The sequence below is a fragment of the Herpailurus yagouaroundi genome, unplaced genomic scaffold (assembly GCF_014898765.1).
Source record: "Herpailurus yagouaroundi ecotype Mexico unplaced genomic scaffold, PumYag 190, whole genome shotgun sequence".
Classification (NCBI taxonomy): domain Eukaryota; kingdom Metazoa; phylum Chordata; class Mammalia; order Carnivora; family Felidae; genus Herpailurus; species Herpailurus yagouaroundi.
Genome location: NW_024412421.1, coordinates 8,208,792 through 8,229,783, shown reverse-complemented (window position 1 = coordinate 8,229,783; position 20,992 = coordinate 8,208,792). Strand labels below are relative to the sequence as shown.

At 50.4% G+C, this 20,992-nt stretch overlaps 1 long non-coding RNA gene across 1 annotated transcript in view; it reads right to left on the bottom strand.

The window, feature by feature from the left end:
* The window catches only part of LOC121010016 (uncharacterized), a 2,710-nt gene extending 836 nt beyond the window's left edge, over positions 1-1,874 (bottom strand). Inside the window, exon 1 of the long non-coding RNA XR_005780966.1 lies at positions 1,704-1,874. This is a non-coding gene — a long non-coding RNA (uncharacterized LOC121010016). The remainder of the gene's footprint in view (positions 1-1,703) is intronic.
* Positions 1,875-20,992: the final 19,118 nt, after the last annotated feature.

Sequence of the window (20,992 nt, the reverse complement as noted above, 5' to 3'; positions counted from 1 at the left end):
TTCCCGCTTTCTCAAACAAAACTTTTCATGATAAAAGCTTTTATCCCGGGATAATCACCCGGCTGGATTGCGGTGGGGTTGGTCAGGTTGGCCGAAGGGCGGTAAAGGAACATTTTTAAAAAATGAAAATAACCGATTCTCGAGATGCCCCACAATCAGGAGGAATCAGCTGTCAGGGTCCCCACAATGGGAGCTGTGGAATTTTCAAAGATCCCAGAGAGAGCGGATTCTTTTGTTGTTGGTGGTGGTTTTTTGTTTTTTGTTTTTTGTTTTTTGTTTTTTTTTTTGGTAACCTCTCCTTAGCCCCAAACAAGATAACATAAGGCTTAGCTAGCATTTCTGGGGGTACCCACATGCACCAGGCATTTTTATTCTGTTCTTAGCCCTTCGCATGTATCAACTTGTTGAATTTTTACAAATACCCTATAAAGTAGCTACAATTCTGATCCCCATTTGACAGATGAGAAAAAATGAGGAAAGGAGGTAAGTGCTGTGGGCGCATTAACTAACTCTGGCGGGAAACTTTCTCCAGGACGACTTTTCTTGCGGGAAGAATGTGCTTTCTGTCCCCTGTCCCCCTGTGGGCTGGGTGGCCGGACCAGCAGTAGGATTTGGGGCCACCAGGCCCCTAATAAACTGCTCTTTCCTCCTTGGCACAGTTACATGATAAACTTGTATTTATACTAATATTTTAAAGAAGAATACAGATTTTAAAGTTTATTAATTTATTTTGGGAGAGAGAGAGAGAGAGAGAGGCAGAGAGAGAGGGAGAGAGAGGATCCCAAGCAGGCTCTGAGCTATCAATGCAGAGCCCGATACAGGGCTCGATCCCACAAATTGCGAGATCATGACCTGAGTCGAAACCAAGAGTCAGACGCTCAACCGAGTGAGCCACGCAGGTACCCCTGGAAGAATATGGATTTAATAGTAATGCTCCTTGGGGTGCCTGCGTGGCTCAGTCGGTTGAGCGTCCGACTTCGGCTCAGGTCACGATCTCGCGGTCCGTGAGTTCGAGCCCCGCGTCGGGCTCTGTGCTGACAGCTCAGAGCCTGGAGCCTGCTTTGGATTCTGTGTCTCCCTCTCGCTCTCTGCCCCTTCCCCACTCGTGCTCTGTCTCTCTCACTCTCAAAAATGAATAAATGTTAAAAAAAATTAAAAAAAAATAATAGTGATGCTCCCTGATATTGTGATACTATACTTGCATATAGAGCTGAATCCCATGGCCACCCGGAAGACAAATACACTGAGAGGGTACCTTACGAGCTGAAAGTCAGCTATTGCTTCACAAGAAGTAACAGATCGCGTGGCTCCTCAACAGGAACAGCTGGTGTTTTCGGACCGTTTGCCCATTATTTACTCCGTATTTACTGAGCATCAATTCATGAGTACCTCATACTCACACTGTAAAGAAGGCAGGCTCTAATTTTCACTTTACGGCTGAGGAAACTGAGGCCCGGATTGGTTCAGCAATCTCTCCAAGGTCAAGGAGTTGAGATTTGAACCCGAGAACTCTGGGTCACCCTGCCATCACTCTGCTACACGCCCGTCAGAATGTTCCAGCCCCCCCTGGGGGGATCGTGGCTGCGCTTTGCCTTGATCTGCCCTGCAGGGCACTGCCACTCCCACCAGCTCATTCGAGGTCACCTTCCTTCCCCCAAAGTCACTTTGAGCCCAATTTCTTTCCTTGCCCCTTCACTCCCCACTTGTCTGTGGGAGTCTTTGGTTAGTTCCACGTTCTTCGGTTAGTTAAATCTCGCGTGTCCTCGCTGGGTGTGTGCTCAGGTGCGCGTGCGTGTTTGTATTTGTGTATTTGGGTGCTGGGGGCCGTGTGCACACACGTACGGTGGGAAGGATAGTTGTGGGGAGGGGGAGGCAGAGAAGGAACGGGATGATTTATCGTCAGGGAGACGGAAGAACTCAGAGACAGAGAACTTGCCCAGGGTTCTGGATCTGGGTCAACCCCTCCAAGACACTCTCAGGCAAGAGACGTCTTCTCACACTATCGCACACCCCTCCCTGAGCTGGAAGGCTTGCGAGGTTTGTTACCGAAGGGATCAAATCACACAAGCGTGAGATGTGTCTGTGCTCCCCAGAATAACGTAAAGCAACGATACATGATAATAACAGTAATAGTAAACACTAATTGTAGATGCTTTATCATGACCCAGGCACTGTGCTACGGGGTTTACGTGTGTAATCCACTGGCAATAGATGGGACAACGCAAAAGAGAAAAAAATGTTGCAAATGTGGACTAAAACAAGCCATTGCTGGGAACATAGGACGGAGGTAGGAGAAGGTTAATGAGCAATGGTGTAGTGGTCAGCTTAGGCGCCATGACGAAATGCCACAGACTAGGTTGCTTGAACAATGGATTTATTTCCGCGTAGTTCTGGGGGCTAGAAATCCAAGATCAAGGTGCCATCGAGTTGCCTGGTTTCTGGTGAAGCGTCTCTTCCTGGCTTGCAGACGGCCATCATCTCACCGTGTCCCCCCCCACCCCCGCCCGTGACCTTTTCTTTATGTGCATGTGCACGTGAGTGGGAGCACAGAGAGGGGAGAGAGAGACAGACACACACACACACACAGCGCTCTGATGTCTCGTCTTTTTTTTTTGAGGATACCAGTCAGATGACAGCCCCACCCGTATGACCTCCCAAACGCCCGTATCTCCAAATACGGCCACACTGGGGCTTAGGGCTTCAGTATATAATTCCGGAGGGGACACAAGTTAGCCCACAACAAATGGGGCCTCTGGGAACACCTGCTGGAGATAGGAGCATTGGAGGCTGAACGAATGATTTGAACAAGCAAGCTTCAGGCAGGCAGACTGATTTTGTTTGCTCCGCAACCGTGCTTTTATTTTTATTTATTTATTAATGCTTTATTTATTTTTGAGGGAGAGCGTGCGCAAGCAGGGGAGGTGCAGAGAGGGAGGGGACCGAAGATCCAAAGCGGGCTCTGTGCTGAGGGCAGCGAGCCCACCACTGCAGGGTTCGAACTCACGAACTGCGCGATCGTGCTCCACTGACGGGTCAGCCGGGCGCCCCTGCACAGTGTTTTTAAAATGGGGAGAGAAAGCACCTCAATATTCCGCTTCTTTTGAAAAATGGAAAGCTTTGGCAATACTGAGCTGGCCCTTCCCAAACCGTGCCAGCTGGCTGGTGGGTGCTTTGTCTAGAAGCCCCCAGCTTCACTTTTCCAGAGTCCTTACCGCGTCCTATGGGGCAGGCCCACGAGTCCGCGTCCAAAAATTTAGCAGGAAGATGCATATCCAAATTCACACCTTTCGAGATTTTGGAGAGACGATATGGTGCCTACCTTCTATGACCTTACAACCCCAACGCCGTCTGGGGCAGCACCCCCCGTAATGAGTCAACTCTTACTTCTGGAGTAAAGCGTATGAACATTCACGCCGAGTGGGATAAATGAAGGCTTTAGGTGGCCTCTCATCTGGTCCGGTCAGAGTTTGCTGGCAAATAAGAGTTGGTCAGAACAGATTCTGCCACAGAGGATTTACAGAAAACGTGCCGCGTCCAAAGGCTTTCGCGTTTGGGAGTCTCAGATAAGGAGTTGGGTCCCATCTTACACCCACCCAGCCTGCTTCACTCACGTGAGTCCTGGCCTCGCCCCGACAGACGTCTCCTTTTTTAAATTCTTTTATCGTATTGTATTGTATTTATTTATTTATTTATTTTGTTTTGTTTTATTTCTTACTTCTGCTTTAACAGATGAAGTACAGGGGACAGTATGTGGGAGAAAGAAGGGATTCTAGGCCCAAAGGCTTGGAGGCAGCAAGGGAGATATTTGCCAGCAAATGTTTAATGTAACTTTTCTTTAAAATAATTTTGTGAGGGGCGCCTGGGTGGCTCGGTCGGTTGGGCGTCCGACTTCGGCTCGGGTCACGATCTCGTGGTCCGTGAGTTCGAGCCCCGCGACGGGCCCTGCGCGGACGGCTCAGAGCCCGCAGCCTGCTTCCGATCCTGTGCCTCCCTCTCTCTCTCTGCTTCTCCCCTGCTCATGCTCTGTCTCTCTCTGTCTCAAAGATAAGTAAAAACATTAAAAAAATAAAATTAAAAAGTAATAACAATTTTGTGAAAGGGACATATGCTTCAGAAAATTCGTCAGAGTAAAAATTATAGCGTGTCCCTCCTACGGTCCTGCTTCCGTCCACCGAAGCTGGTTTCAGGCTGTGGGCTAGGAGGAGAGCGACTCTAGATGATTCTGTAGAAGACCGTACGTAACACTAGATCGTGCACCCAGCCTCAGCAAGGATACAGGCCACACTGTTGCTGACGCCATCATCCAAATGCTGCAACCTAGGGCTCTGTTCGCGCTGCATGTGAGTTTGGACAGACACGAATGCCAAAGGGTGCTCAGAAATTAGTGTGGCCGCAGGAGTCGCATGGACCCGCAAACATAATGAAAACCTCTGTTTACCATTTCACCTAGGGCCACAATGAGAGAGGAAATACAATGGACCTGATTATACCTTTACTGTTTTTCTAGAAACCAAAAATCACATTTATTTACCATCCACACAGACCGTTTGAATGTTTAAGTCAGGTCCTGTCCCTCCCCTTCCTTGACTTCTCAGCGATGAATGAATAAGACAAAGATGTCTGCCATTGGGGAACTTTAGATTTCCCTTGGGGAGGCTGGTCACCTGACTCCTCCCACAGTGCCTGTTACCAGTTCAGGGGGGAGACCCGGAAGGCAACAGGTTTACCCTTCAGTGCCATTGGAAGAGAGGAAACTGAGTCACGTCTGGTGGAAGGATTTACCCTGGTCCTTTCTCCTGATTTGGCCGCATTCGATTACAATCACAAATCAAACGGTTCTAACTTATATCCTCGATTTGCATCATATTGGATCGTTCCCTTGAAGAAAGATAACTCATTTCATGTGTTTGGTTCAGTTAGGTCTTTTTCCCTTGACCGTCCACGTAGAAGGGATCTCAGGAGATGACTGTGGTTTAGATCACCATCTCTCTTACGAGCACATTCTGTACTTCAGGGAGGTCTCGACTTTCCCCAGAGTTTTTCCTGGAGGGTAATTGGAAACTGTGCTTAACGTACCATGGCTTTTCAAATTGAGTTGAAAAGTTCATCAAAATGTCATTAATCTGCTTTACATAGCCTTTCTTGATTAAGTCAAACTTGTATCTGACCAATTATTTATGAAACAGCGCTCTTGATGGAGCGTTTTTGGCATCTGTGGCCCGACGTTAGGTTGGCGAAGGGAATGAGCACTTCACACCTGGGGGGCCCCGAGACCTACTCAAATGCCATCACGGCCCATCCCTTGGCCCGAGGAGACGCTGCGGTCCCCCCTGGTAACTTGTAACCGATCACCACCGTCTCATTGCCAAGTGCAGTTGCTACACGCGAAGGGTGATGGCGGGGTGGGCACAAAAAAGCCATCCCCTCTCATCTTGGGGTGACTGTTGGGAAGAACCTCTTGCATATTTCAAACCGCTGTAACCCACGTTTGATTTCGTTCAGGCTGCCCTCTGGAAGGGGCACCAAGGGAAGAGGCCGGGCCGGCCTTTCTGACCTCCGCCCTGCAGTGGGGTTGGCAAAGAAGTGAATCCAGAACTTGGGCTAGAACCTTAACAGTGGCAATAATCACCCTGGTGGCAGCGAGCGTGTGGTTCTATGCGCCGGACACAGGGTTCTTACAATATCTCAGTGAAAGGATTATTGGCCTCTTTTCTCTGATAAAGAGGCAGAGGCTCTAAGAGGTTAGTCTGTTTACACAAGATCTCGGGATCGAGGCTGGAACCTGAGTCTTTTTTTTTTTTTCTTTTCTTTTTTCTTTTTCAATTTTTTAAATGTTTATTTATTTTTGAGAGAGAGAAACAGTGTGAGTGGGGGAGGGGCAGAGAGCGAGGGAGACACAGAATCCGAAGCAGGCTCCGGGCTCGGAGCCGTCAGCACAGAGCCCGAGGCGGGCCTCGAACCCGTGAACCACGAGATCATGACCTGAGCCGAAATCGGATGCCTCACCGACTGAGCCACCCAGGAGCGCCCCCCGCCCCCCGAACCCGTGGCATCTTAAAGAGGACACACTCTGCCAGGAGGTACAGGGCCGCGTAGAATCAGGGAATCAGTGAAGACCAGATGGAAAATTCCAGGAAACAGCCAGTGTGTCCGAGAACAGGCCGGAAGGGTGGTCTCCCAGGGGCCGCCCTGACCCAGGCGCGAAGCTGAGCCCGCACACACTCCTCCAGGGCTTCTGAGAAGGAGGAAGCTGCCTGCTCTGGCACGGTGGCCGCACCAGGCCTGGACTGAAGTGACTGTGGCTTCCCTATTTGTCACGGTGGCAAAAATACGGCAGGTGCGGCGCCTGGAACTTCTGCCAGCAAGCTCGACGCATGCCATTAGACCGAGTTATGTGGGTCAAGGTTCCTCTGCGAGAGAGCGAGAGGGAATGAGACAGAACCGGTATTTCTGGAGTTTCAGAAGCTTCAGGGTTTCCTGACGGTGCTCTGGGCACGCAGCCACCAACACCTTGAGACTCAGCCAGATCCTGTTTTATGAGTTTCTAGGTCCCCCAAAGACATCTTTATTAATGGCTGACTCCAGAGTGTGGCTTTTTAGGGTCAAGTCTCCCATATATCTCCGGTATCTCCTGCAGGGAGGGGAGGGGGACATGGGCACACGGACTGCTGGGTTTCTTTGCGTTCGTTCCTTACGCTTTGAACTTGCTCCTCTCTCCCTTTTTCCCTTCTCCTTCTTCTTCGAGGTTTTAAGTCTGTGGAGAGGTTTCACAGTAAGTTGAATGTGAAACACATCACCCCAGTGCATCAGCACCTCCCTCCCTGCCTGGGGGGGGGGGGCTGTTCTGTAAGAAGGACCACCTTCCATGAAATCATTGTGGCTGCACTGGCTTTAGCTATGAAGGAGAAAGGCCCCCTCGGAACTACCTTAAGCAAAAATGGGAAATCTACTTATTGCCTCGTGCAGCCAAGAAGTGCCCGGGGGCGGGGTGGGGGGGGTGGCCTAGATCCGGGCTGAACCTCTCATCAGATGATGTTAACAAGATCTGGTCTCTCTCTTCTGTCTCTTTGTTGGCTCTCCCTTCAGGCCCGCGGGCTCCTTAATTGGTGCAACGGCTTCCGGCTCCCAACTGTTCTCCCAACGGTCGGGGAGTGTCTCTGATTGGTTCAGGATGGGTCATATGCCTATCTCTGAACCAAATGGTCAGAAGATGGGGTGTGCTGATTGGCTCGTACCTGGGTCTCATGGCACGCCGGCGCTTAGAACAGGAGGGCTCCTCCCAAACCACACGGAGTGAGAAATGGGGCCAGGTAGGGGCGGGGTGGGGGCAAAGGCTGGGGAAGACCCAGAAGACATACAGATTTTTGTTTTCTTTCTTTTTTTAATGTGTATTTTTTGACAGAGAGAGAGAGAGAGAGAGAGAGAGGAGGGGAGGGGCAGAGAGAGAGGGAGACACAGAATCCGAAGCAGGCTCCAGGCTCCGAGCCATCAGCACAGACCCCAGTGCGGGGTTTGAACTTACGGACCCCGAGATCATGACCTGAGCTGAAATTGGACGCCACCCAGCTGCCCCCAGATTTTTGTTTTCAAAAGACAGAGAGCCGTTGCCCAAGGTTAGCGTGTTGCTACCAAAGATCCGACGTCTTGCGGCAACTCCTTGAATGAATAACTTGCAAACAGTGCGCCTGGTCTTAGTATCCCGGGCACTGGAGAAGTGGGACATTGCTGAAGGACATAGATTTGCCAGACTCTTATTGTGGAAGCACAGGAGGAGGCAAGGCTGACCTTGCTTCGATGTCATTTTTTAATCAATGTGCAACACGTCCTAGAACAGCCCTATTGGCCACCTTGGCCACTAACTCTTGTTCCTCTGCAAAATCCTGTTGGATGTATTGCTGGGTTTTTCTTCTGATCCCCAGGAACTTTGCTGTGTTTTCTGCACTTAGCAAGGAAATGCTTCTCTGCGTGTAAAACGTATCTAAAAAAAGAAAAGAAACCTGGAGTCTTAACAACTGGGAAAAATCTAAAATGAAATCCCGTACGCTGACAATACTATTTTCCACTCTCATGGAAATTTTAACCTTTCAAGTACAGTCACACCCATCATTACTTTTGATCAGCGAGGACTCCTGTTTTTGACCCTCACGATATCGCTGCGCGGAAAGTAGGGCTGGAGACATTTCTTATGTGTGTCCTTATCGGACGTTGCGCAGAGAGGCTGTATTAACTAGGAAGGTTTCTGGCTGCAGAAACAGAAATCCAAACGCCCGGGCTATGACTGAACCGACATTTCTTTTTCTCCAATAACCAGAAATCCAGAGGCTGGTGGTTGAGGCTGTTTATGTGCTCAGTGAAGTCACCCGAAACCTCGGCTCTATTTCTCTTTTCTGTGATCCCTCCTGGGCCGGCTTTTATCTTTCTGCTTGTCATCACGTAGCTGTGAGCAGGTTGCTGCAGGTGCCCAAATCGTGTCCAGTCAAAGCAGGAAGAATGGAGAGAAAGCTTGGAGACGGGCACCCCTGTACCTTCTATCAGGCAACCAAAAGCCCCCCCCTGCCCCCACCTCCCCTGGACCATCCAGTCCTCATTAGGCCTCTGCTTACCTTTTATTGGTCAGAGCCGTGTCACGTGGCCGCTCCCGGCTTGCAAAGGACACTGGGGAAGGAAGGAAGAATCAGATTTTCAGCTGCATCACGGGAGGGCGCAAAGGGAGGGAGGGAACCAGCACTGAATTAGGCAACCCGCCGCACCCACCACAGCGGATGAGGCCTTGCTCAGGATCACACACTAGCCAGTCAGTCTAGGACCCAGGTGTCCTGACGTGTGGCTCTGAGCTTACTTTGCGAGGATGAGGCTACGTCGGTCTTTCTGTAATGACCCCGTTTCCAGAAAGACGGAGCTCCTTGACGAACCCAGAAAAAGAACTTGCTCTTTAGAAATTCCACCCATTCCATTTAGTTGACTGGAAATTGTGTTTGTATCCCCGCTGCCTTTTTTAACCAGACATCACGGGGCTATTTATAACTGCAATAATACTCAAAGTAATAATAACAATGACTCAGTCCCACCAGTCCTGCAATATGCTGCTCTGTATCTTGGATCTCAGATATAAGAAGCTCAAGATAATCGGAGTGTAAAACCCCAAACACATCGCCTACCCGAAAACCCGCTGGGTAGAGATGAAATATCACGGCAAACGGGTACACTTATAGATCGGTATTTTTCAGCTGCAGCCCCTTCGTGGGTGGCGAATTCAATTTCGTGGGCCCATGGCTGGCGTTAAAAAAAAATATGGAATAGGGACGCCTGGGTGGCTCAGTCGGTTGGGCGTCCGACTTCGGCTCAGGTCACGATCTCATGGTTCGTGGGTTTGAGCCCCACATCGGGCTCTGTGCTGACAGCTCAGAGCCTGGAGCCTGCTTCGGATTCGGTGTCTCCCTCTCTCTCTGACCCTCCCTCGTTCATGCTCTGTCTCTCTCTGTCTCAAAAATAAATAAACATTAAAAAAAATTTTTAAAAAAATGGAATAGAATATTATAGAAAAGAAAGCAGAACGCGTCGTGCATAGAAAGGGGAGTCTGACTGCGGAACTTTCCTTTCAGCGTCTTTGGGTATGTGCCCATGCACACGCACCCCATGGGCCACAGTCAACAAGTTTGAAAAACACTACATACTGTTTGCCCAGAAACGAGAGAGCGAATACAAGTAGAGGCGGAAGCCCGTGTTAATGCAGGAGAAGCCAATGCTACGGGGACTCGGGCCACTAATGTATTGTCCTTCTGCTTCCTAATTATCTTGAAAGCCTGCTTGAAGGGGGCTTTGCACACATTTCAATAACCCTACTGCCACTCTCTGTCTCTTTGGGCTGAGTGGCCCGTCATCCCTGGCACCTCGGCGAGCCAGCGCTGGCTAATTAGAGCGGCTGCTCTCGGAGACAGGCCTCGTTCGGTGTTACAATTCCCCCGAGTCTGTCTCCTGTGGCACCTCGGATTGGTGGCCTGGAGTACTTGGTTCCTTGCCTCCGAGTGGTGATGAGCTCCTTGCAGCGCGAAGAGGAAGCGACGACCAGGGGTCTTAACGCCTCCCCCCTTTAAAACCGGGGCCTCTGGGTTTGGGGTTCGGTATTTGGGCCTCTCTGCTTCGGAGTCAGCTAGATTTCTGTTAAAAGCCAGCAAATTTAAAATAGCCTGTCTGCCAGCATCGTCTTGCTTGCTTGCGAGAGATGCCTCTTGTTCTCGACCCAGACGCCATCTTTCTTTCTGTCAACATCCCTGATGCAGGACGGGGAGGGAGGAAAGAGAGCAAGCAGGGATGATGCTTTGGGGGAAAAGCCCAGCCATTCTCCTCCCCCGTGGCCCTGGGTACCCCCATAACAGGACCCAAACCCTCCCGACTTTAACTCAGCGGTTTTAAGACCAGTGACGCCCATCTCTTATGGTTCCTGCACCCATAGAAACGTAGCAAGAGTCATCAACTTTGCCAGCTCTCTCCGCCCAGGATACCGTAGATCTCTGTGAAATCACCATCGTTACTCCAGGTCAAGGGAAAACTAGAAAATGTGCACCTTGAGCTTTGTTTAAGATCAGCAAACTGCAAAATCCTATGCTATTCTGCGACCTTCAACAGCATAATTAAAGCCTACACGTTAAAACTCAGATATGGTAAGAAATGTCACTTTATATAGTTTCCATAACTGACCTCATCTCTCTCAAGGGTCCCTTTCTCATTGATTGCAGTGTCCCCGGGTTTCAGATCATCTCTGCTGAGTAAATATGAAATGTATTCAAAGTTCCTGACAGAGCTGTTTCTTCACATTCCAACAATGTCTCCCTTGTCACTTCCAATATGGCGCCTGGTATGGAAGCTTACATGACTCCATGGCAGTGAACAGAAGGGGGAAACAACCCTTGGGTTATTCTCTGGGGCCCCATTGAGGAGTCTGACGGCCTATTCCGTGGCAACCTAACACCTTATATTGGCATCCGGAGGTGTGGACCCATTCCTTCTGGTCTTTGGAACATCGGGGTTTGAACCCACTGCTGAGGGCTTGGCCTCTGCAGTGGCCTCAAATTATGAAGCATGCCCTCTGTGGCTGCCTCACCTTAACCCTCTCCTGGCTCACTCTTTCTCACGATTTCTCTCTCCCTTCACTATGTCATGTGGTAATTTTGGGGTACCCCACATGCTTTGGGCTGACTAAAGGCTAGCTTGTCTACCTTGACAGTGTCCTTGGACCATGCTGTTCCAGGTTGGGCATGAAGTCACACCGTGCTGTGTCAGTCCTAAGCAACTGAAAAGACATTCATGCTTCCTGTCGGATGGGAACCTCTTTGACATCATGAACCCCATTCTCTCTAGGCTATGTGTATACAAAGCTTTACGTTCACGTCTCCGGGCCCACTCTTGACATATAAACGGAAGTTCTGAATGTCTCCTTTTTCCCCAACAATGATCATTATTTCTGGACTCAACAGAGTCCACACTGAGGCACAATGTTGATCAGTGATCGCTATCTTTTTCTTCCCCCGAGACGCTAAATGCAGAGATGGGGGAACGCCACAGAAAAACTGGCAAGTAGACGTCATGCATGATCGTGTACGGGCACATCAGCATCGCTGATCATCATGGCTGGGGCGCACTGACGTCATCCACTCTCAGGCATGGGCCACATCGGCATCGTCGATTATCAGGTATAGGACATGTGGGTTTAGCTCTAAACACATTTTTCATCTTGAAGCTGAGTGACAGGACGTGGGGGCTCATCTTAAGATCCTCGCTACTCTTCCATAGTCAAGAGTTAAAAATCAGTCATTAAGAATGCACATAGGGGCGCCTGAGAATGCACATAGGGTGGCTCAGTCGGTTAAGCGTCTGACTTCAGCCAGGTCACGATCTCGCGGTCTGTGAGTTCAAGCCCCGCATCGGGCTCTGGGCTGATGGCTCAGAGCCTGGAGCCTGCTTCCCATTCTGTGTCTCCCTCTCTCTCTGCCCCTCCCCCGTTCATGCTGTGTCTCTCTCTGTCTCAAAAATAAATAAACGTTAAAAAAAAAAATTAAAAAAGAATACACATGCCCATCGCACCGAGAGACGTAAGCCATGGTCACAGTCAGGTTGAAAGCTCCGAGCACCTCCTCCCACTCAGCGGCTGGCGGGAGTCTGCAGCTGAAGTTTGGGCTGGACGTCGTCACAGCCCTGCTCTAGGCCACCGGAGGCTCCTGCTTCATTAAAGTGGCAGGGGAAGCCCCTAATTTAGCCAGATTTAATTTTCAACTTTTATAATTCATTTAAAATTTGATCAAGGAGTTAATTTATGACAAGGGCAAGAGGTGCCTTGCCAGCTCATCTGGTGGGCAAAGGCATTATAACTTAATTTATGGTTAAGGCAGCTTGCTATAATTGAGTGCAAAAAGGTGGTTTCTCGTCTGGAGTTTGGAGTCCCGTGGTGAGTGGAGACAGAAGTGGGCGTCCCGTGCTCTCCCTCGAGAGGTGGGCACGTGGGTGTCAGTGCGCACGGAAGTAGAACCTTGGAGGAGCGGACGTTTTGATCAAAGGCCATTGATCAAAAGCTTGTCAAGGGGGTAGGGAAGCCGCTCCACACCCAGGACGTTCTGGACTTCTGTGGCCCTCGGGGGATGGGAACGGCTTCTGGAACAGGGCAGGAGGATGAGGCCAGTGGGTCTGCGACGCGACGGATGTGACCCAGAGCTGGAGGAAACTCCGAGGTGCTCCCCGCAAGGCGGGGACGCGCCGAGGGCTTTGAATTCGTTCAGCAGCTCAGGCCATAGCGGGTGTGCGCGGGTGTGGGAGTGTGGGAACGTTTGCATGCCCGACTGTGAATGTGTGCGGTTGTTTGGATGGGGGAGGATGTGAGTCTATCTGTGCACGTGCACGGAAATGTATACACGCCCGTGACGGTGCGTGTGTGAACGTGGGAGACAAGTGTGTGGATCCGGGGGGGGGGGGGTGCGCCTCGTCTGTGAACGTGGAGGAATGCGTGTATATCTGTGAACGTGCGGGGGCAGGTGAGGACGCGTGTGTGGTTGTGAATATGTATGTGCCTCTGTCTGTCTGCCGATGGGGAGGTGTCGTATTCATGGATAGAGGAGGGAGTCCTGGTGAATTTCTGTAGGTTTCCACGTGCCTGGCTGAGAGACGTGGTACGTTCGTGAATGTATGCACGGGTGTCGCATGAGCCCCGGGGCTGCATAGGGTGACTGCGGTGAAAATCTGGCGTGCAGGATTTTTTTTTAACGTCTTATTTTATTTTATTTCTTTTTTTTGGAGAAACAGAGCGTGAGCAAGGGAGGGGCAGAGAGAGAGGGAGACCCAGAAGCCACAGCAGGCTCCGGGCTCCGAGCTGTCGACACCGAGCCTCATGCGGGGCTCGAACCCACGAACGGGGAGATCGTGACCTGAGCCCAAGCCGGGACGCTCGACCGACGGAGCCACCCCGGCGTCCCTGGTATTGGGGATTCTTATGCCCGGTTCATCTTCCTCACCTTTTCCTCATTCACAAAAATACGTGGAGCACCTTGTAAGTGCTGGACCCTGGGGCGGGGGGGGGGGGGGGGGCCCCGAGACCGCAGGGGACAACGGTCCGCCATTGCCACACCTGCACTCAGACCGGGAGCAGACAGCCTGTTCCGAGGCCACCTAGGCCATGCATCCGCCTCCCGGGAGACCAAGGCGCTTGGCTGACGGGGGCAGAGTGGGCTTCCGCACACTCAGGAAGCCAGAGACCTCTGCCTCCTGGGCATTGCCAGCTTCCCCCCTGCGCCCCTCCCCAGTAGGCACCCGTACCTTCCTCGGCGCCTTTGGGCCACTTGTCCGGCGAACGCACGGAAAACGTAGCACACGTCGGATCGACCGACGGATGCCGGCTTTGTTCTATCTTCAAAGGTAAGCGATAACTTCCGCGGAGTTTGCGCCTGTACCGTACCTAGAGCCCTGCAAGTGTGATCTCATTTAGTCCCCAGGGGTCCCACGGGCCAGGAGCAATTATGCCCCATTGGGCGAGGAGGCAGTTGAAGCCCAGAGAGGTGCAATGGATTTCTCGAAGTCACGCAGCCAGCCAGTGGCCCTGCAGGGATTTGAACCCATGATTGTCAGACCCTGGGGCCCTGCCACTGTGATTTCATGCGAGTCCGTGGCTCCAGGCCCTCCCAAATCGACCCTCAGTTGACTATCCCGGGTCCAAGTTCCACCATCTGGAGTAGAAAGTGCCCCATTAGCTACAGGCCCCGTGAGCCATGTGTTGCTGGTTTCCAGCCCCGACTCACCCTCTGCAGGTGTCCTTGGACGGTGACCCCCCCCTGCACGCGGAAGGTAGCAACTCTGGCCTCTGCCCACGCGGTGCCCAGTGCCCGGCAGACCTTGTACCTGGGTTCCTCCTCCACCCCCACACGGGTCCCCGAAGGCCCGGCTCAGAGGCCGTTTCCACCTCCCATTGGCTTGGCATCACACCGTCCCTCCGAACCCCTGGTCCCTCCCCGCTGTGTAGACGCCTCAGACCAGCGACAGCTTTCTACCTCGTGTAGGAGCCGTTGGCAAGCGAGAGTAGGTCCCACCGTCGTTCCCATTTTACAGATGAGAAAACCAAGGCACAGAGAGGTTCTGCCATGAATTCAAGATCACACGGCTCCTGGGGGACGTGTGCCTCTGTGTTTTACCACTATTCACACACTCTCGGGAATGTGTTGAGTGAAGGCTTTCCTGAGGATGCTTATACTCTCAAAGAGAACCAAGTAGAGTGAATGAGGCTTGACCGCCGAGGAGGAATCTGATGGGGGAATTGTAGGCACTGTGGCTCGGGCCGGGGGCAGAGAGGCGGGCCAGAGAGGCTCTGTCCGGCCCTCCAAACACAGCTCACAGGAAGCTTCGGTGCGGTGGCCTGGCCAGGGTCACACTCTCCATTGCTGGAGGCCCCTTTTAAATCAGATGTTGTGGCAGAAGTGTTATGACACGCTCCCTCTGATGTGGGCCGGAGATAGATTTTAGCCAATCAATTGCATCTAACGTCGCTGTGGTTTTCACAGCCTCATGCACTGTCCTAGGCGGCCCCTGGCCTCCGTCTCCCTGGGGGCCGCAGGGTAATGGGTATATTAAATAAATCTATTACGTGAATCAATGAGACATTCTAGGCCATCCTCGTTTCAGCTTTGAAGAGAGTGAAGAGGGACGGAGCTCTGAGCTTTGCGTGGCCACTTGCCACGAACGTCTAAAGGGGCACTGTGTTTTGAGGATGCGGGGGTGGGGAGGGAGGAGACTTGAGGGGGGAATACCCTCGTGGCAGCCCTCACCACGATCGCAACCGCCACGGGGCAGGGGCGGGGGGTGGTCTGTGTGTCTCCCTTCCCAGGTGAGCTCAGGGTCTGCTGTGTCGACCTGGGGAAATGACCATCAGATGAGTCGTGTTGACATCCTGTTTGCCTTCTCAGTGTACGTCGGGGTTTCCCAACCTTGGCACTATTGACGTTCGAGGCAGGACCCATTTTGTTGCTGGTGGGCTTGGGAGCAGTTCTGTGCCTTGTAGGATACGTAACAGGACCCTTGACCTCGAGCCACTCGTTGCCGGGAGCAAGCCAGCCCTCCTCAGTTATGACAACCACAAACCTCTTCTGACATTGCCAAGCGTCCCCAGGGTGGGGGAGAACTACTGGCCTCCTCGGAAATCTAAAGAACGGGGGGGTTGGCTTCTCCAGCGAGGAAGAAAATGAAAGAAGGTGTCTTGGGCCTTCCTTTCCCTGAAAGATCCAGAGCCCTCGCACCTGGGAAATGCGTTCTCGAGAAGAGCCGGCTTTTGGTTGGCTTCTGCGAAGACGATCCTGCGAGTCCCCTCTCTAGTGGGTGGAGGTTGTTCGTCATGATGTTATGACCAAGGCAGCCCCATCAATTCTGGGCCTGCCCACACTTCCCGAGTTCCTCCTGCATGCTGGGCATCGTGCTAAGTGAACACAGGCTCTCTGTTCATCCTGTGGGTTTGGAACTTGAGAAGGACAGGGGCAGAGTTGTTCTTAAGTGATTCGTCCCCGGAAAATTCGACACAGGACAAACAAGGGAATAATGATTAAAATCACAGTAGCTTCAGACGTCCTCGGCATTTGTTAGGGATGAGGGATTTTGCAAGCTTCCTCCCCTTTAGTGCTCACCACCATGCCAGAAGGTTGGTAGAGTCGAGAAAACCCAGGACTCGACGAGGTGAGAAACTTGACCGAGGTCGCGCGGCCTTGAATCCGGCAGGATTGGGCTCCACAACCTATGGAGATTTTTGCTTCCGTACGCAGCACTAAAGGAATTACACGCAAACATTTGTTTTTACGTGCGCGCATTTCAAAGTAAGTTGCAGCTATCGCTACGCTTTACCCCTGAACGCATCAGCCTGCGTAACATTCACTAGGGTTTCATATTTGCCTACGGCTTTTTCTAAGACAAAATTTTCATCCGTAAAACACACATGTTAAGCACGCCAACGCCTAAGTTTTATATGTATCAATAGTTTCTTCCCTTTACCTCAATTTGCTCCTCCCCACTCTCCTACTTCTGAATGCCCAGGCTATTTCCAGATTTTTTACTATTATGAATTAGGTGGCCGCCAACGCTCTTGCAGAAGACTTTTGGTGGGCACACGCTTGTATTTCTCTTGGGGAAATAAATACCTAGCGCTTGGAATGCTGGGTTATCAGGTTGCTGTACGTTCAGTTATATAATAAAAAACTGCCTCGCTTTCCCCAAAGTGTTAGTACCATTTTATACTCCCGTCAAAAATGTGAGAGTTCCAATGGCTTCGCAACCTCACCAACATTTAATGTTGTCGGTCTTTTTAGTTTTCACCATTCTGGTGGGTGTAGAGTGTAGCTCTTCAAGTTCTGTTTTAATTTGCGTTTTCCTGATGACTAACGACGTTGGGCACGTCTTTGTGTGTTTCTGGGCACTCATAAATTCCCACACACTTTATGAAACTGCTGTTCAAGTCCTCTGTCCTTCAAAAAAAATCACGTTGCAGGGCGCCCGGGTGGCTCAGTTGGTTAAGCGTCTGACTCTTCGATTTCAGCTCAGGTCTCGATCTCATGGTTGGGAGATCAAGCCCCGCCTTGGGATCCACGTGGGTTGTGGAGTCTACTTGAGATTCTCTCCTCACCTCTTCCCCACGTGGGCACGATATACAGATACGTATTTTGAAGTCTGGGGTTTTACCCTTCAAGAGGTCACAGGGGTGGGAGGGCCTGTTTGTTCCGAAGTAGGAGACGCTTCAGGCTGGCGTGAGACACATCCTCGTCTCGCCTCCGCACCTCAACCCGTGGCTGGGTAGAGCTGAAAAGTGCTCTGCACACCCAGGTATAGATGGAGTGAGGGAATACAGAGCCGGGAGGACAGGAAAGGGGAGGGAGGGGGGTTTGGCACAAGAAGGAAGTTGGGTGATGTCGAGCTAGGGAGGCCGTGTGAGAGCCGGTACTATTCTTGTTCTCTGTGCCCCCTTTCCGCTACTGTGGTGATCATGGTAGATGGGTCTCCGAGCGATTAGAGCAGAACCCGTTGCTGACATGCCACTGATTTGCAGCATTGGCGTGAAATCCCCGTTTGCTGAGATCTTGTGGGTGGTTGTTTCCGCAGCCTGGCCTGCCCTAGCCTGACTGATAGAGGATTGCTTTCTCTTTCTATAGGCTGCCCAGGGAGTACAAGGGGATTTATGTGATCCTGCTGTCTTCCTTTTTGCATTTTTAGGCATATGCCTTCACTAGTCTGTGACATTAACAGCCTGATTATCTTACAGCAAATAACCAAATGTTAACGGGTGGAACTTGATCTTACCATGAAGTTTCCTCCCTCCTCTTGCCTGTTACAAGCAGCAGGAAAGTGGTTTTGATTTCTGATGCACGATAACCAGCGAAGTAAATGAGGGCAAATTTTAATTCAGGCCAATAACAAAAGGTAATTATGTTTTGAAATAGGGATGGAAGAGTATAGGAATCGTGTGAACTTAGGGCTCCTCACAGGATCCTCAGGGTTCGCGATGGCAAGCGAAGCAGGGTCTCCCCCGAGAAAATAGGAGCCAGGAGGGTCCTGGTGTCCTGGTTGCTAGAAGATTCTTCTTCCCAGAGACGTCAAAGATCCAGCGTTCAGATGGCCCACTGGAGGACGAGGAGGATCACTGAGCGGAATGCAGCTTCCCCTCATCTTCAGTCAAGCCCCATAATCAGGGGTGATTGTCGGTCAACAAATTCTTGCCCATTAACGACCGGCAAGTCCACAACTTCCCAAGCTGGCGTTTCCAGTTTCAAGCCCGTGGTTCGTTAAATGTTCCAGACCCTCTCGCCTTATCAAAGGAGTGTTTACCAGGGGCCTAGCACTTCCGGTGGAAACCAAAGAGTAAATAAAAGTCCAATTTGTTCCCTACAATTCAACGAATATGTATTGGCCGGACAATCACCGTCCATACACGGAACTGCCCAGAACAAAGTGGGGGCCGGTTAAATCGCAGAGATGAGTCAACAGAGGACCCACTGGCCATTTTTTTTTTTTTTTTTTTTTCCATCAGCGAATGCTCCCAGATCAGCTTTCCCCTTTGCTCCGGAACCACAATGGCAGCCCCACGTCGGAACTTGCAGGATGCTTATGCAGGCGGTGATGTTTCCAATTGGGATCGCAATTCGCACTCTCCCCAGCCTGGCTCTTTCAGGAGCTTGGCCTCTGGACCTCGACTCATTTTTGTGGCTACATCAATATCCTTCGTGCCGGCCCAGCTTGGGTACAATGCATAATGATCTACTATTGTGATTACCATTCATTTTGCAATTTTACTTCAATCAGAGGAGTTAGGCTTAAGGGTGTGGCCCTACCCAGCTTCCCAAGGCTGAGATCTTAATTCCCTGGGCTGGGAGCTCCTGAGGAACACACATGGAACTGATTTCATGGCCAGACGGCCTAAATGCGGAGAGAATTTCACTGAAGAAATGGGCTTTTCTGCCGGCCGTGTTTCTAGACTGCGTCTATGTGGCTAATAGCGTGAATGCCAAAGTGGAGCACTCTCATTTAATCCTCATCTCATTTAATCCTCACGGCAGCCTAGGAGGGAAGTGTTGTTTGTATTCCCATTTTACAAAAGAGGAAACTGAGGCCCAGACTCATGCCCCCCGAACTTGTGGATGGCAGCATCATGGTTTGCCTTCAATAGGTATGACCCTACAATCCACATTAAATTTTAAGAAAATTGGACTGAAGTCGAGGAAGAGCAGGGCGTATAAAAGGGGGTTTCAGGCTTCCAGGTAACCTGCTGTAGTGTAAGGTAAGCCAGGCAGTTACCCGGAACAAATCTAGGCTCTATGTTCGGAGAGAGAGGTAAAGGGACGTTTAAAACAAAAAATAATGTAGGTGACTTAATACTTATATATTTAGTCATCTCCAAGACTCAGGATAAGAGAGAGAGGGGGAGAGAGAATCCCAGGCAGGCTCCTTGCTGTCCGTGTGGATGGAGCCTGATGCGGGACTTGAACTCACGAACCGTGGGATCATGACCTGAGCCAAAACCAAGAGTCGGATGCTTAACCGACTGAGCCACCCAGGTCCCCCCTGTTTATATAATTTTTAAAAACACATCGGTGGGGCGCCTGGGTGGCTCAGTCGGTTAAGCGTCCGACTTCGGCTCAGGTCATGATCTCGTGGTCCGCGAGTTCGAGCCCCGCGTCAGGCTCTGTGCTGACAGCTCAGAGCCTGGAGCCTGTTTCCGATTCTGTGTCTCCCTCTCTCTCTGACCCTCCCCTGTTCATGCTGTCTCTCCCTGTCTCAAAAATAAAATAAACATTAAAAAAAATTTTTTTTTAAATAAAAAAAAAATTAAAAAAATTAAAACACATCGGAGTTAGAAAGAGACCAACGTGGGGGCAGCTGGGTGGCTCAGTCGGTTAACTGCCCAGCTCTTGATTTCGACTTAGGTCACGATCTCACGGTTTCTGTGCTGACAGCTTGGAGCCTGGAGCCTGGAGCCTGGAGCCTCAAAAGTAAATCAAGCTTAATAAATAAATAAATAAATAAATAAATAAATAAATGCGATGTCAGAATAGGGAAAAGTAATGGAGACAAGAAGTGAAGGAGTGTTTGCTTGCGATTGGGGTCGGGGCGGGATACTGGGGTGGGGGCAGGGGATGTTCGGGAGTGTTTCATGATGAGCGTGAGGTTTCTTTTTGGTTGGGAGTGTTTAATGATGAGCATGAAAATGCTCTAAACTGAGCTCCACGATAATGGCACAACTCTGAAAATGTTAAAGACCCCCAAATTATACACTTTAACGTGAAATGTATCTCAATAAAGCTGGTTTTTTTTAAATTTTGGGCAGTGTGGGTCATTGATTGTTACGGACTATAGCATTATAAAGGAACATGCTTATTATAAAATATTTAGATAATCTAGAACAGCATACTTAAGAAAGTAAGAATCACCAGAGATCTAAAAACGTGTAATAAAACGACACCTGCTCACAGCAGAAATTTGGAAAATACAGAAGGATGCACAAGAACCATTCAGATATCTTTGCACCTGAAACTCAGTCCCCACCAGTGATAATAAGTTTCATCAGCTTCATATAGAGGCCTCTAAGACTTTTCAATGCACATACAAGAATGCCAAGCATATATATATATATGTGTATATATATATATATATATATATATGCATACATAGAATTGTGTGTGTGTCCTTTTTAAAAATAATTCCAGGGGCATCTGGGTGGCTCAGTTGGTTAAGCATCTGACTCTTGATTTCAGCTCAGGTCGTGATCTCACGGTCCTTGAGTTTGAGCCCTGCATTAGGGTCCCTGCTGACAGTACGGAGCCTGCTTGGGATTCTGTCTCCCTCTCTCTCTCTGCCCCTCCCCAGCTAGCGCGCGCTCTCTCTCTCCAAATAAATAAATAAATATTAAAATAAATAAATCCAAAATATACACTGTTGTGACTCTTGACTTTTAAAAGAGAATTATTGATCGATCTTGTGGACTTTCCTA